At 34.9% G+C, this 17,285-nt stretch overlaps 1 protein-coding gene across 1 annotated transcript in view; it reads left to right on the top strand.

Moving 5' to 3' along the window:
* The first annotated feature begins 333 nt into the window (after window positions 1-333).
* htr2c (5-hydroxytryptamine (serotonin) receptor 2C, G protein-coupled) overlaps window positions 334-17,285 on the top strand; it is a 126,849-nt gene continuing 109,897 nt past the window's right edge. Inside the window, exon 1 of the mRNA XM_018096344.2 lies at window positions 334-510. The gene's annotated coding sequence lies outside the window, so the exon portion shown is untranslated. The remainder of the gene's footprint in view (window positions 511-17,285) is intronic.

Genomic DNA, 17,285 nt, shown 5'->3' on the forward strand with positions numbered 1-17,285 from the left:
ATTGAACCTCATGTTCCATTTTGCTGCCCAGTTTTCCAATTTTGCCAAATTACAATGCAAAGTGGCAGCAACCAATATGTACATGTAGATTGCTGCTTTATACAGAAAAAAAACCCAAACCATTTATATAGAAAATGCATGTATTTAACTGATGCTTGCTCTGCTGGAAAAACTCTATTAACTGATGCATTTTGAAAAGAGTATTTCGTTAAACACTAGCCTTGTCTTTTGTTAGCCTTCACCCAAGTTCAACACAGTGTTAGCAGCAATAAGTTCTTTATAAAAATGTTATTTCTTTATTTTTCACTCTTTGTTTTCCATGTTTTAATATCTAGGATCCAAGATTCAAACCAAATCCATATAGAGGAATAACATGAACATTCATGTTTTAAAGGATGTCAGAAGGATTGCTGTTCATCAACATGTTCCTTAATGGAATATACAGAAAGCATGCAATGCTGGTGGCCCTAAGAGACAACTGCCCAAAAACATCAGTGGTTATTCAGCAAGGTACTTCTTTTTGAAGGAAAATCAAAAGTTTAGTCATCTGTGTTTAACCATACTGCTAAGCAAAATTGCTATTTTAGATTTGAATTACCTTTACCTACTTTTAGAAAGCTTGTTTAAATTATGCATTAGAATCTACCAAATTTCTTTAATGAAACAGTGTACAGTGTATAACCTTTAGCAGCACGGACAATTATGCTAAAATATGAAGGAAGTGAAGACTTTTTAACCACGTAAGAAGACAATACTAAGGCATTTTACATTGGGTAGCTGATGTGGGATATGCACCCAGGAAGTAAGTGATTCTGTATGACCGCTGGCTTCTATCTGTAATAGGTAAACCATGAACTACATATTAGCTGATGCAGGATCTATGAATGCAGGTTGGTCTGTTATCTACAACAGATACTTTAGTGTTGTACTGTATATATGTATGTATGTATATCTTTATTTATAAAGTGCTATTTATGTACACAGCACTGTACAGTTGAATAGATTAGCACAAAGTATAACAATAAATACAAGGTACAGTTGCAATAAGTTAAGAATCAAAGATACAAGAGGATAGAGGTCCCTGTCCCATAGGGCTTACAATCTAAATGTGTTGCTGTGATATGTAATGCAGCCATATGTTCTTTAATGATGTTCTGATGTCACAGGAAAATAGAGCAGCCAAAATATCTCACTATAAACTTCAAAATATAACTAGCAGTATACCCAGAGATAGGTTTTAAATAGCAGAAGATCAAGTTCACTGAGATTTCAATATGTTCAGATGTTAAAAATGTCATTTCTAATTTTAGTGTTGATTGGCCAGGAGTATACATTGTTTCATGTCATTATTGTCATGTTATTATTTATTCACTGTAGTTGTTTAATGTCACATAATATAGTATATATTCTACTTTCTTTTCTGCACGGTGTCTCCAATCCTATGTAGTATTTTGTTTGCTGCTTATTTATTTTTTGTACACAGCAGAGAACTCTAAACCTCTCTCCCAGTTGATGCTTTCTGTCTAGAAACAAAGTACTAAATTGAATTGAAACAAGAAAATAAAGAAGAGGAGAAGCGAGACCAGTCAGAATGTTTTGGGTGGTAGGATTAATAAGGTTAGGAGCAAGATAAGGCTATAAGAAAAGACCAGGCTGGTGCATATTTAAAGGTTTAATCACATGATTCAAAAGTGAGCAGGCTGAAGTATATGGAATAAACGGACGTATAGCGATGAAGTCTAAGTTAAAAAATTCCATGGATGCCTTGTCAAGCCTGTAATATCTAACCAGTATTCCTGGTGTAATCACCGCCAGTTATCATGGAAAATGTATAATGGAAAGTTTCTTGCTTAAAGAATCTCCATAGATTCCTTACAGTATCTTGTCCACTGAAAGAGAAAACTCCTTATGTTCCCCACTTTGTGCAAGAATTCCCAGGATTTTTTTTGAAAAGCCTTGCAAAATGTGTTCTGCCCCCCTTCTCCCATGTTGAAGTAAATATTGTAAGGGGATATGATGACTGTTGCAACTTACGTGACAGTAAGTGACAGTGGGAGCACAAGCACCACAGTCAATAAGCAGGAACAACCTTGTGACATTTGTGCTTTGATGAATTAATAATTCTGCAAAAATAATATTTATAGAGAACTCTATGCAGGGCTGGAAATGAGGGTAGGCAGGGTAGACACACAGGGGCACATTTACTAATCCACGGACGTCCGAAAGCTTCCAAATGCGTTTTTTTCATGATGATCTGTATTTTTGCAATTTTTTTTCGTCGCCGTAGCAATGTTTTTGTATTTTGCGCGACTTTTTCATCCCCGTTACGACTTTATTGTATATTTTCTGCGACCTTTTCGTCGCCGTCGTGAAAAATTCGGATTGGTTTTTCCGCCATTTACTATAGTGAAATATGAAAAAATTGTGGCGGCGACGAAAAAGTCGCGCGAAATACGATAAAGTCGCGACGGCGACAAAAAAGTCACGCAAAATACGAAACAATCGCAACGGCGACGAAAAAATCACAAAATTTTTGTTTCCAATCCGATTTTTTCTCATTCGGGATTCGGATTCGAGGATTAGTAAATGTGCCCCACAGAGTAGGGAAATACTAAGGGGGGACGTAATTTGAAAAAAAATTTGACTGGTACCTTTAACTCCTACTGCCAGCAGGTGAGTGAGGGAGTGGATGTGGAGTCACTGGATAAGCAAGTAAAGAGGGAAACTGTTGTAATGGGTGGTATGGGAGTCAGCAGTCAGGGTCAAAAGATACTTGCCAGGTGCCAGTACCTCTTTTCCCATCTGTGATTCTAGTTATCGACCTCTAGCCTGTTACTCACTATCCTGACTGCTGTCTCTCCTGGCCTGTGCTCCAGCTTTACATTATGATTCTGCCACACCATTGGGATCTGGCTTTGTCTGTTCCTTAGTACCAGCTTCAGTATTGTCCCATCTTTTTGGTTCTGGTTGCCTCACAGCCTGGATACCTGGTCAATTGTGTTCAGTGTAACTAGGGGAAATGAAATAGATCTTATTTTGCTACAATGATTCTATTTAGCCAGTTACCTGGCATGGATCATATAATATATAAACATATTTGTTACGCATTAATATTGTTAAAGCGCTAAATAATCACTGCGAAAGCAAGTCAGCACCCTTTAACAAATACCATATAAAAGTGAGACAATCTGTGGTTACCCAGAAGCATTAAGGAAAAAAAGTACTTTAGCAAAAAACAAACTTGTAAGAATGTACTTAACTCCCACACAACACACAGCAGTTTTATAGAACAAAATTAGCCTAAAACCAGAAATGCGAGCTGCTACGAATGAGTATGAAAAATGGGTTTAGTGTAGAGAGCGTGTACTGAATGACTTATATTTTAGCAACTTGTTTATTTTTCAATTGGCTACTTATTCCTCTGGGATTATTTTCACATCAGTTTATGCAGTTATTGTACTTAATTGTTTTTTAACCAAGCTATGCAAAATTATATACATTGCAGTGTGAAGGGTACAAGACAAAATGTTGTTTAGTTTTGTAAATCAAATTTATTCCTTGGCAAATTTGTGTTATACAAGACTTAAATATTACTCAATTGTAGACATTGTAATACAACAAAACAGCATCAGAGGGGGCAAGAAAAGGTGAAAGAACTAGGGGAAGAAAGATAAAAATTATTATTACAATTAAAATACTCCCACCACAGAGCTACTGTATATCAGGCAAAGGAAGAAGAACAGCAATTCACACTTGAGTTGTACCTTGTGAACATAAGATTAACAGGTCACATTTGCTAGTATAAACCAGGTTTCATGTGATATTGATAAAAAATAATGGATTGCTGAATGTTCTTTCAGAGAAAGCATTTTATATGTAATTGAAACTATAAAATGATTTGATTAATGTATGAATTATATATTAGAATGAATGAGATCATTATGAATTAATTTGAAAAATGAATACCCCTGAAGCATGATGCTACTATCAGATATGCAATTTCTTTCTTCCTTATCAACTCTTTGGAAACTTTTGTAATTACATTTAAATTGTTTTAACTTTACAATCAATAGATATAGTTGCATCCTATGCCCAAAACTACAAACTAGCCTCTGCATTACTCACATTTTCCCTCATATTTTGTCATAATTAAAAAGAAATCACATTTTTCTCAGTAGACAGCTGATACCGTGATCCATTATTTAACATTGTATTTTATCATTCTAATTAATTTTAGCCATCAGTTTTAGGAAAAAAACAAAATAATAGGTACTGTACTTAAACATTTTTAGACTCACCAAGTTGTATTTTCTTTTTATAGTAATGGAAATATTATAAATACACATAACTATACCTGAAATACAAATGTCACCATTTTTAAAGTAGAGTTCTGAATCTTGGCCATTTCATACTCAGAAAGGTAGCTGTGGCTTGTGGGTTATTTAACCTGTTAATGGGTTCTGACATGCTTAGATCCCTTGCACCCAGGTGTTATATTTGTATGTGCAGAATATAAATCCTGGAGGATAAAGTGATTCTGCTCTATAAAAGCACTTTGTTCTAGTTTAACCTGGAGAATTCCTTCTCTAAACAGTGCTATTTGCCTTCTGTAGCCTGATATTTGAATTAGCAAGTATAAATATGGGGTAAAACTGTACTAATTTTGATAATATAATTGTTTCCTATGCATACCCCTTTTCTGATATCATACACAGGGCTAATGTTGTATGAATGAATTAAAATGTGTACCTTTGCAGTTTGATTAGGGCCTGGTATATTTCTGGCACTTAGTATCTCACTGTTTCTGAAGATTAGTGTAGTTCTGCGCTACTGTAGCAACTAAACAACTCGGGTTAAGTCATTAAGGGATAAAGACAGAGGAATATAGTTGTAATATAGCTGCGCTCAGTTTCAGAAATCAGCTAGTCATGGATGGTACCAAATCAGAGCAGAGGAAGGACCCTGATTAATCAAACCAATGTGTGCTGCATGTGGGTATTTCATGTCACAAATACTATCGTAGAATTATGGTTTGTGATCTTTAAAAATCACAAAATGATTACTACAAACATTCAAGTGAAGAGAAACCTAAACAATACAGAACTAATAGCTATTTTATTAGCTATAACAATAAACAAATATGCATTCTTTTGAGGTACCTACTACATCGTATTAAGACTATATTGGTGCTAGCATGATAGCTTCTTACATAGGCCACTGAGCAAACAGGAAACTGTTCTTGAAACAAACAGTGATGACCCTTAAAGGACATTTTCAAACAAAACGCCAGAAAACACGGCTAAAGCAACAAATTCCTTCAATGTCATATAATACTTTGCATGCCACTAATATGCCACTAAAGTTCCATAAATTATACAGCTCTAAAGATGAAGCTTGAAACATTCTGTGTCATGCTTGCTTCACTGCACACTGCTCTGCAATCAAAAAAGGACAGAAGCAAGGATACTATAGGAACAGCATTATATTATATTATATATATACCTGTATATATCTATACCGTTATAAGAAATTAAAAAGCAAGATACTAGTGGAAGCAGAGCTAGTAATTATAGGATATAGGCTGGTGATCTGGTCTGGACCTTAAGATAATGCCACAAATTAAAACAAATTTTGACCTTAATCTAATCTCCCAAATTAAAGTACATACAACTCAAACTGTATCTATCAATATAAATTACATTCAAATGTACAAAAGTCTTAGTCTGAACTGAACCCTGGACCTTGGCATTAAGCAAGCCAGATGATTCTATATGAGTGTAAGAACATAATCATGTTTACTTTTTTTTAAGGGTTCTTTTTAATAGTAGTAATAAACCTCATATAAACCAGGTTTCATGAAATCTTTATAAGAAAGTGTTTTCTTTCTGACAAAGCATTTTATATGTAATTGAAACTAGAACATGTTTTTTTGATTAATTCATTAATTATATATTAAAATAAATGAGATCATTATGAATTGATTTAAAAAAATCCTAAAGCTTAATGCTACTATCTGACATGTCATTTCTTACTTATAAACTCTTTGGAAACTTTTATTTTTAATTACATTTATATTGTTTTTTCTAACCTTACAATCAATAAATATTGATCATTTTGTGCATCCTATGCCCAAAACTATAAACTGCCCTCATATTTTGTCAATAGCCATAATTAAAAAGAAATCACATTTTTCTGAGTAGACAGCTGATACATGAACCATAATTTACCATGGTATTCTATCATTCTAATTAATATTAGCCTTCAGTTTTAGGAAAACACAAAATCATGGATACTATACTTGAACATTTTTAGATTCATCGAGCTGTATTTGCTTTTTATAGTAACAGCATACTGTATGTACACATGACTATGCTTGCATCAAAAATGTCTCCATTCTTAAAGTAGAGTTCTCAAACATATTTTCACATTCTAAATGCTGGGGCAAGTAAAAAATTATCTGCAACATGCAAACTTATCAATTAAGACAAATTGTATTTGCAAACTTGTGATAAATCAAGGCCAGTGAACCTACTTTTTTATTCACTCTTTTATAAATACAGGAATTTCATTCATTTTTTTTTTTCATTTTATGCATTTCCCCTGGGACAAAATGGGAAATTTGTTTATTACTAATAGTGATGAGTGAATCTGTTCCATTTTGTTTTGCCTAAAAATTTGCAAAACGCGTTTGTTGACTTTTTTTTGAAGGGCCTGCACCCATTTTGACATGGCCGTGCCTATTTTCATCCACCCACTGACATGACTGCGCCTATTTTAATGTGACCATGACTTTTTTTGATGTTAAGAATTTTTTTTCACAGCTAATTTTCACTGAAGTTTCGTGAAACAATTCGCCAATGGCAAAATGCGGAAATTTGCTGCAAATTTGTGCCAGACGAAAAATTTGCTCATAACTAATTGCTAACAGAAAATTAGGAGAATTTTGCTAAATGTTAACGTTAAAGCTTATTTGGGAGTTCTCCCCTAGATAAATATTCCTCCAACTAGCATTGGACAATAACTGCTGATTTAATCAAGTGAATTTTAGTTGACTTTTAGTTGGCTTCAATATCATTGATGAAATAATAATAATGAATTGCCTGATAATACTACCAAACACCATCTTTATGAACTTTGAATAAGCCTAAAATAATTAACTAGCTATATGGGATGCTATTTTAAAATAAATATACATTGCTGTTATTGGTCTGTCCATAATTTATGGACACAAGACTTTTGTGTTTCTAATGACTTCAGAAAACCAGTTTCCCCAAATACTCTAATTAAGGTTTAACAGGTTTTATTATACATATGATATGAGAGGATATGTTTTACTAGCAGCTGAGAAATAAATTCTAATTATACCGCAAAAGGACAGTTGCATTACAGTGACATTTTAATGCACCAAAAAACAGTTTTGAGGAAACTGATCTAACTATCTAAATTAGCCAGGGCTTCCAATTAGTGGGGAACTAACAACAAATGCAATGCAGAATGTCTTCAAATATTTAATTGCAAACAACTTCAGCATCAGAATGAGTACTGACTTTTTAAATTATCAATGGTTGTTATTGAGCTGCACCAGACATTAATTCAGGAGGAAAATGTTGCCTTTATTGCACTTATTAGGAACACATGTTTATTTCAGCTTAACAAAAAAAAAAGTAAAAGAAAAGCCTTGCACTTTTTGATTCCTAACTAGCAAATGTTAGAGTTCTAACCATGCTTGATAAAGGGGTTATTCTGCCCCAAAACGTTGCACCTCCGCAATAAAACTTTGAAGGGCGTGTTCCCTAGTCTATAGCTTCGTGTGCCATTTGCTTTTTTTTTTTTTTTCCAGAGTTCTAACCAGGGTCATTTTTATAAATGGGCAAAAAGAGGCATTTGCCCAGGGCCCACCAGGAAAGGGGGTCCACTAGCACACCTTTCATCTGGGAGAGCTCTACAGCATGGTTATTTTCATTTATTTAACTTTTTCCCTTGGGGCATCACCCATTTTGTAATTTTTCGGACCCTAGGGCTGTTGGTCTGGGGCAGTATACCTGGGCACCTATCTACTTCAGTAAATGCAGACCATTGTTTCTTTGTCTGCCTTACTATATTGAACTTCACATGCTTGAGGGTTACTCTATCACAAATTTCTTGGGGCATTATGCAACACCAGAAACCTATATCTGAAGCTTAACTTTGCATATTAACATTTTTTGAGAATCAGAACTGGGTACCTACACATAATTTTTTTTTTAATTCTAGAAAAGCTTTCCTAACATCTGCAGTTCATTTGGAAATTACTGAGCTCTTGCAATTGGTAGGATCTGTTAGACTAGATGCAATTAAAACAAAGTTAGGCAAAAGTCTACAATAGTACGCTACTATCCAAGGAGTATTTTTAAATATTTCTTAGTGACTAGTGTAACTAAGAAAAAAATTGACGCATGCAACACACTTTTCAGTGAAGCGAAATAGGACAGATTCGTTCATCTCTACATAAAATAGCTGACCTCATCTATCTCAACTGTATACCTTTTAGGATTAGCAGTTATCCTGGACTCTTATGTAGATGTTCTTCTAGCTTATTTTTCCAACTGAAAAAGGTTAAGTTTATGCAACACTGCCTAAAAGGTACATTACATTAATTGATTTGTAACCTATGGTTCTGGAATTAAAATATCACTTTGACTTTATGGTATCAGGTGTCACCTTAATCTATGCAGTGCTTTCTGCTGTCAGTAAACACGTGACAAAATGATTTAGAATGAAAAAGATTAAAAAGGGAGAAAAGGAGGGAAACAAATTGCCAAATCTAAAGAAATCTGTATTTCTTCATTCAAGCTTTTTATAAAGGTATTCAGAAAGTTATTTTGCACATTTGAGGGAAAGTGCCCTGTTCGGAAGATGTCATGTTTTGCCTTCTTTAACCTTCCTGTCCCTACAATTTTTTTATGTATAGGCAACTTGTTCTTTGTAGTCACTGTTGCATTGTTTAACCAGACAGTATGGAGCTGATCTATCAAAGTGTGAATTTAGATCTTGCCACAGTAAAATTCCACCGCTTTCTATTAATTTCTATGTCGATTAAATGGACCAAAAATTCACCTCCCAGAGAGTTCCAACTTTGTTGCAAACACAGGGGACCCACTCTGAGTGGCATGACTGAAATGCTTTCCTAAACTTATATTTTGCCTGTACTTTTTAAAATGTTCTTTCCTTGACCAACCCAAATGATTTACATCTACTTACATCTCATTTACCCTCAAACCTGTAGGTGTAAAAAGACAGCTGAAAGTAAAGTGGTTTATGATATAAAAATGAGATCCTTAGCATTATACCCCTACTATATTTGTGCAACATGAAGTTGTAGTTTAAGTGGATCATATTGGGATGGAACAAAATGAGAAACTGATGAGAAATACTACATCTTAAATATATATATATACAGTATTATTGGTACTTATAAAAAAAAAAATAAGCATAAGAATAAGCAAACTGTTTTATACTAAAACTGAATGATTTGCACATACGACATCTTATAATCGTGGGTGTTAACATACTGTATAAAACTGAAAGTGCTGCTTAAAATAGATTTCACTGGGGAAAAGTTTATTTCTGAATGTGTTCCTTTGTGCTTGCTCATTGTAGTGTAAATGTTACAACGTTGCTTTAAAATGTCACATCATGTACAGTATTTTTCTAGAATCATATATGTAAGCAACACATTCAATAAAACAAACATATGAAATTAAAAAATATATAGTAGGAATATATAAAAATATATATATTGGAATCAAGTTAGTGGGGGTTTCTAAAAAATGCATAATTTGATAAGAATGCTATAGATGGTACTGGAGAAAGAAGAGTTAGCATGAGTAGTAAACAAGTTTAAAAAATAAGAATCATTTTTTGATCAACTCACAAAAATGTGTTTTTGTGCCTAACTGCAGCTAAAAACTAAAAAAAGTAGCAGGTACAATTGGGCAGCATCCTTATAAGCATTGCCTAAAATTTACTTTGTGAAGATATGTTTCTTGGCATATGTCTCTTGGACAGATTTACCTTGGTCCTCTGCTTTGTGCTTGGTCTTACTCTATTGTGGGTAGAGGTTCTAAACTGGGATGGCCAAGGAAGAAGCCTTTTTGAGTGACTGAATGAAATATATATCAGGGGTGCTTCAATAAATGGGCAAAAGGGGCATTTTCCTAGGCCCACTAACACACCTTTTATCTGGAATAACTTTTGACAGAAGCATCCTAAAGAGATGGCAGACCCCTCATTTGAATCAACTTTTTTGAATCAAATTTATTTACCTTTTTTTCTTGGGGAATCACCCGTTTTGTAATTTTTCTGACCCCAGGGCTGTTGGTCCAGTGTGGCACAATTAGGGATCATGTCTACTTCATTAAGCGAAGACTATTTCTTCACTGTCTGCCTTACTATTTTGAACTTCACGTGCATGAAGGTTACTCAAATCACAAATTTCTTGGGGCAGTAGGTGGCCCACCAGAGAAATTTTGCCCAGGGCTCACTGATACCTTAAAGCGAATCTGATATAAATCTTTTTATGTATAGGGACTTTGGTCCACCTTAAAGAACCAGTAGCATGAAAATGTTTTCATACCTTATTCACCCCAAAACAGCTATAATAATAAGTCTAGCCTATTCCCCCTTGTATTTTTTTAATGCTTCATTTAAAATGTTACTTACAAAGGGCTGTATTCATTATAGAGTATAAGCCAACATCCCCAGTGATGTTGACCATTAATTGGACAGTTTTCTTGTGATCATAAATTTAAACTGCAGACACTGATAAAAAGTGCTGAAGGTCCTCCGATGTGAAGCAAACTTCCGGTTCAGCAAATACAATAGGCTAGGGCTATTATTATAGGTTAGGCTAGGGCTATTATTATAGCTTGGGGTGAAATGAGGAATTAAAGTCTTTTCAGGTTACTGTTCCTTTAACCAAATCCTATGCATTATAGCTTGGGACAATAAACTTGAGTATCAGAAACTACCCTTTGTCCATGTAGTGAGGCAATTGCATGGGCTCCTCGCCCCTACTGACTTGAGGAATTGAAAAAAATACTTCTGTGTTCTTGCTATATCATACATAGGAAAAATATTCATTGAAGGACCGCTTTTCTAATACTGAGATACTGAACTGATACTGATAATTGAACTAGTATATACTCTTTGTGCAACTGTGTATTATACTCCAGCAGTATGTACTGACAGTTTATAACATAGATTAAACATTCCTTTTAAAGTATAGTTTCATTAGTGAAATAAGATTCAATACCTGTACCTGACCAACTTTTTTAGAAATGTGTTCCTCTGGTTCACTGGTGAGTTATCTCTTACATAAAAGATACATATTAAGCATTTCCATTGCTTTAAGACTTGACATTGTCAAATACGTTGCACAGAAACACTATTTCCTTCTATTCAAAACAAGGCGTGCCATGTAGGCACATAAACTCCTGTCCTGGCTGTATAATACTACATTCTGTGCTCCATATGCATGGCTCTGATACTCCTTCACTATATAGTACGGTCATATAAATTGCACGTTACTGAGATAATCTCGTGGGTACCACTGTGCACTGTGCTCTGATAGTAGCTAAGTTATATGGTAACATGTCTGTGTAGCCTTATCTGACAAAGCCCCAACCTAAGTCTGTTTTCAGACTTGCAATAAATCACACAAGGAAAATGTTAAATGATGTGTCTTATTCTTTTTCTCACAGTACAGTAAAATCAATAATTTTGCATTTCTCTAGACAGAAGTTACTTATCCTCAACAGTGATATATTTATAATGCTTGATGTAAAAATAAAAAGGCAAAAATACTATTTCATATCATCTCCAAAACAAAGCATTGATTATATAAACTTATGTGAAAAATAATATCTTGTCATGGAAACCATGTACTGTAGCAGATTTGAAATGCACTGCACAATACACCCATGCATATCATACAGCAGTCTTGGATGTAAATATATATCTATACTGTGAGAGAAAAGATGTGATTCTTCTTGAAACCCTATAAACCATTGTTTACTTGTTTAAACAGGGCAAAATGCATCAAATATTGCAGTAACAAATCATGTCCATGAAAAAAAAAACCTGAAACTATGTTTCCCTTGATTTGTAAATTGCAAATAGAACAAAGTAGCACAAGATTAACAACTTGCTTGAATGCTGAAGAAACACACTCTGATTTTTGGGTTTTTATTGCACTAATATTTTTACAAAAAAATAAATTGAAGAAATGCGATAAAATGCCTTTGTACCATTTAGTTGTTACTTTTATTATGCGGCTTTATCCCTAATTGATTCACTTGCTTATAGAAGAGAACAAAAAAACTCATATAATCTCATAGAACTACAGGGTAGGGTGCACTGAGGTTCAGCACAGAGATGTAATGTTAGCCCCATGGTGTAAAATTTTAAGAAACATTCCCTTTTAATAACATCAACTCTGTCAGCACATCACTTTCCCATGTTACATTTAATTTACATTGCACCTGGGTAATAACCCATAGCAACCAATCATTTATTACCTGTATTGAGCCAGCTGCAGGTAGAACAATAACGGCAAACATTTGATTGATTACTCTGGGTTCCTGCCCAGGTGCAGATTTTTCCAGTGTTGATAAATGAGCCTCAGTCTTTTTGACAGTAACTAAAGAAAATGAAAATTCTCAAGGTCACTTAATAGGAAGACTTACAGAATGACTCCCCAAACTGCTTCTTTTTATAAATGTCCCCTCTTACATTCCTGTAATTATATAACAAAGCCTGTGTTTACATCAGAACCATGACCTGAACAGATATTAATTCTTTATCTGTTAATATGTTTTGAATAACAATCCTGATCTACTGAAAAGAATGTGCTATTACTTAGGGAACTATCCAGTCTCTACTCTCGATCCACATGTCTCTATGATTCCTTGTCAGAGGAAGATAATGAAACATTATGAGGATAGAATACAATACATCACTCACCTACTCAGCGTTCAGGGTTTGAAACAGGTTTAGAAAACATTTGATTTTCTCAGCAGAGTATGCTATACCCTTTTCCAATATATGGACTTACTTTGTACATTTTCCCTTTCAAGATTTTATTCTGAAGCTGTCTCTGAAAAGGTCACATGAAACAGTGATTTTAACAGCATTTCCACTGGTCTGTGGGAACAAATATACAAATGGAATATCCTTAGTAAAACAATAAGGATTTCTTTCCCCTGCTTTGGGCTTTTAGTAAAAGGAACTTTGAGGTTATAATGTATAATTTGAGCAGAGTATTTTGAATTTGTAATGTAAAATATGTTTTTAAACACACATAGAAGAGCTACCCATCAGTTAGTTACAGCCCATTGTTATGGTCTTATGCTGTCCATGTTGCATAGAACCCTTTAAAGGAGAAGGAAAGTCATGTTGGCATTTTATTGCCAATAGATTCGCCACATTAGTGCCAATTAGAACAATATATTTATTCTGCAGAAAGCATTGCCATATCTGAGTAAAGAGCCCTAGAAGCTTTCTCCATTTGCTTAAGACAGCAGCTTCCATTTTAAAGAGCTTCCTGTTTGCAGTCTAGCGTTATAGCTCACACTTTCCTATGGGAGGGGGAGGGAGTTCTTAGCATTCTTATAGGAAGGGAGGCAAGAGAGGGAAGAGAGGAGAGAACTGCAGACTCTGGCCACTGGAATTAAGGGTTTTTCTAAGAGAGGAAGTCAGACACCCGAACAACATGTTTACAAAAATGGAGACAAAAAATCCTGTGTTTCTTTTGATAGAGGACTCAGTGCTGCTTTTCTGTGAGTGTTTATAGTTATATTTACATAGACCTTTCTGATAAAGCTTACTTAGTTTTTACCTTTCCTTCTCCTATAAAAGCTTCTTTAAGCCATTTATTGTCACATTTGCAAGGAAGCAAAGTAATTTACCAGGCAATTAATGGAACACTATATACAGTTGGCTTCAGGTTTTGGGAACAAGCTGAGTGAATTTTGATGTTGTGGTATTTTTCATCATGATCGTTAACAGGGAAGCCATCTAAGATGACAGCACCCTGATCCCTTTGAGCAGTGGGCTCTTAAAGCTTTGACAAACTAAAGATTAAAAAACAACAAAAAACACATAAAACTGCTGGGAAAGGCTGACACAGTTGAAAACAGAATGATTATAATGTATTTTCTAAGTATTTCCAAATTAATAGAACCACAAAAAACTAAGAGAAGAAATCTTTTTCTGTTAGCATTCTTTTTCTTGTATCAAAGACAGATATAGGTTACCAGTTAATAAACTGCTGTTCATTGCAATGCAAATCTTACAAGGATGAATAATTCAACAGGTTACACTTCTCAAGGAGTATGTTCCCTAAGGCAGATTTTATTGTACAGCACATCTATGTTCAGTTTCACTTACACAATGCTAATAAAATGCAAATTTCACTATATGATATACAATGTTCTGCTGAAGCAATACAAATTAATAAGCATGGAATTAATCACCATTTAGCATGCAGCACTTCATGAAAGCTAGAACATTACCTGCTGTTAGAATGGCAGCTAATAACCAGGTATAGAGCTCTGTTATACATGCCAATCATTGTCAAACTCATTAAGATGGGCCTCAATCCGGTTTATTACGCTAGCAAAAAAACAAGTGTTAAATCTTGATGGATGTAGCTAATCTTTATTCTGCATAATATTAGCCTTTAGTTCTTCCTTTAGTCTTATCACCTCATTTAAAAAGCAAATTATCACTTCAATATAAAAAGATTATCTATGACTGTGAATTAGGGCTACTTAAAAATGTAAAGTGATATTTCTGACAACACATTAACCTCTACCCATTTTTTTTCTTTACCTTTGAAGCCATGATACTCATAACAGCAATCACAGTGCTCTCCAGTTACTCTCTTTGCTGCTCTCTCTAAGAGGGGCCTGGATGAGTTCTTGAACAAGCATAGTATCCAAGGCTATTGTGATACTAATATCTACAGTTAGTATTAATATTGGTATATATAGTTATGTATGTGAGTGTATAGATTGGTAAGTATAGGTTGAGTGTGCTGGGTTTACTTGTAAGGGTTGAACTTGATGGACTTTTTTCAACCCTATGTAACTATGTAACATATACGCAGTCATACATATTGCAATAGCACAAAAGCAGTGACTAGCAAAATTATTCAGACCCATTAGCAAGTGGTTCATTTTACTAAACACAAAATCTTGTACAGGTATAGGACCCGTTATCCAGAATGCTCGGGACCAAGGGTATTCCGGATAAGGGGTCTTTCCATAATTTGGATATCCATACCTTAAGTCGACTAAAAAATTAATAAAACATTGAATAAACCCAATAGGATTGTTTTGCATCCCATAAGGATTAATTATATATTAGTTGGGATCATTTACAAGGTACTGTTTTATTATTACAGAGAAAAAGGAAATTAGTTTTAAAATTCTGAATTATTTGATTAAAATGAAGTTTATGGGAGACAGGCTTTCCGTAATTCGGAGCTTTCTGGATAACGGGTTTCTGGATAAGGGATTCCATACCTGTACTGGAATTTTGTTCTCTGTGGCATTTTCAAACTGAATCTTAAAGCTGCAGAATTGTTTTATGTTAGGAAATCAACTGCACTATTCAACTTGCATAAGTATTCTCCCTCTTTAATAACCCTCAGTACTCAGAGTAATAATGCCTTAGAGATTTCACTGCTGAAGGTCATAACAATCTCTACCACTATCTAAAATGTTTCCTAGATAAAATTTTTTCCCATGAGAAAATACTCCCTCAGGTTTGCAACCTTTGGTATGGAAACTGCTTATGAAAAACACAAAGTAGAATGTAAAATACATGTAATGCCCTTGGGTACTTCCATATAGCTACTCATATTGCCACATGCAAGTAATTGATAAGAAGTGAGCCCTAATGTATTTTACCTGCATGCAGTTGGTTTCCTTTAAGCTTCTTACAATATATAGAGGATAATATATATTTTACTTTTTAAAGCCTTGGGAATTCTACACTAGTGCTTTCTTATGTGACACACCTTTTATGTGTTTATCTTTTCATCTTTTCTGAAAGATAATCTTATAGCAGCTTGTACTGGAACAAACAAAAACTGCCTTTAAAGCCTCATTGGCACAGAAAAGTAGAAGCAGCTGCTGACAGACACAACATAACAGAGAGAGAGTTCATGGTCAGATTTGGGAATCCACCAAGATTGCATTTGTTGCAGAAGGTGCAATAATGAGGTGAAGACGACTGTTGCTTGCCCAGCTACTTCACGATCAGAGGGTTAATTTGCATACACTCCAGATAGTTTACTAAGGGGCACAAAATTGTGCTCCTTGTCACTCATGTACCCAGCACTTGAGCCCTGCATTTTTGCACTCTACACCTGGATTAAAATCTGAAGGCAGGTAGTGTTATACCAACACCCCAGTAGGGACATGACAAAGACAGAGGTTGCTTAGGCCCCTCCTCTCTCTAGGTTTTATTGCCTGTTTTGTAAATTGCCAGTGTAGTGACACCAGCTAGGCACAAAAAAGTCAGAGTTGGTATGGATTTTCCCAGTTCCCATTCCAGCACAGTAAAATGTTCCACCCTTCCTCTCTACATTAGCATGGTCTTGTTTTGGTGAATGTGGCAGGATGGTCAAGTTCAAGGTTCAATGGGATGGTTAGGAGGGGAGTTGCACAGTTTATGGGAGGCTGACATGCCTGGCTCCTCAAAGGTAAGTGAACACCCCAGAAAGTGAATTTGTTTGGGGAGGAGGAAGGTTCAAGGCTTGCATGGCAGCTGTCAGTGCTAGTTGCAGTGTGCAGTTGTAGGGTTCTTACAGCACAAGATTGTTAAAGAGTCAATCATTTGTTACATAAACATTCATGTCCATGTTATTTATGATATTCCACTTGTTGATCATGGTATGTTTTACACTAAATCTTTACTCCTTTAAAAAATGTTCTGTCGACTTTTCATCCTATAAGTTGGTGTCTGGTGTATTTATTGGGGTTGGTTTAGAATGGGTTTTGGGTGGGGTAGTTGAGATGTACTTGGCAAGTTCTAAGGATGCCTCTGTCAGTGGTTAATCACTCCTCAAGGCTGATCTTTAGTAAGCCCTTGTGATTCCACTTCACAAAACAACTTAAACTTTAATGTGTTTGTGTCTGGTTTCTCCTTGTCCTGCTTTCTCCTTGCATTATACTGTTTGTGTTTGACAATTTCCTGGGACTTTTCCAGTGATTTTTTTTGTTTTGTTTTCAGTATCA

The sequence above is a fragment of the Xenopus tropicalis genome, chromosome 8 (genome assembly GCF_000004195.4).
Source record: "Xenopus tropicalis strain Nigerian chromosome 8, UCB_Xtro_10.0, whole genome shotgun sequence".
Classification (NCBI taxonomy): Eukaryota; Metazoa; Chordata; class Amphibia; order Anura; family Pipidae; genus Xenopus; species Xenopus tropicalis.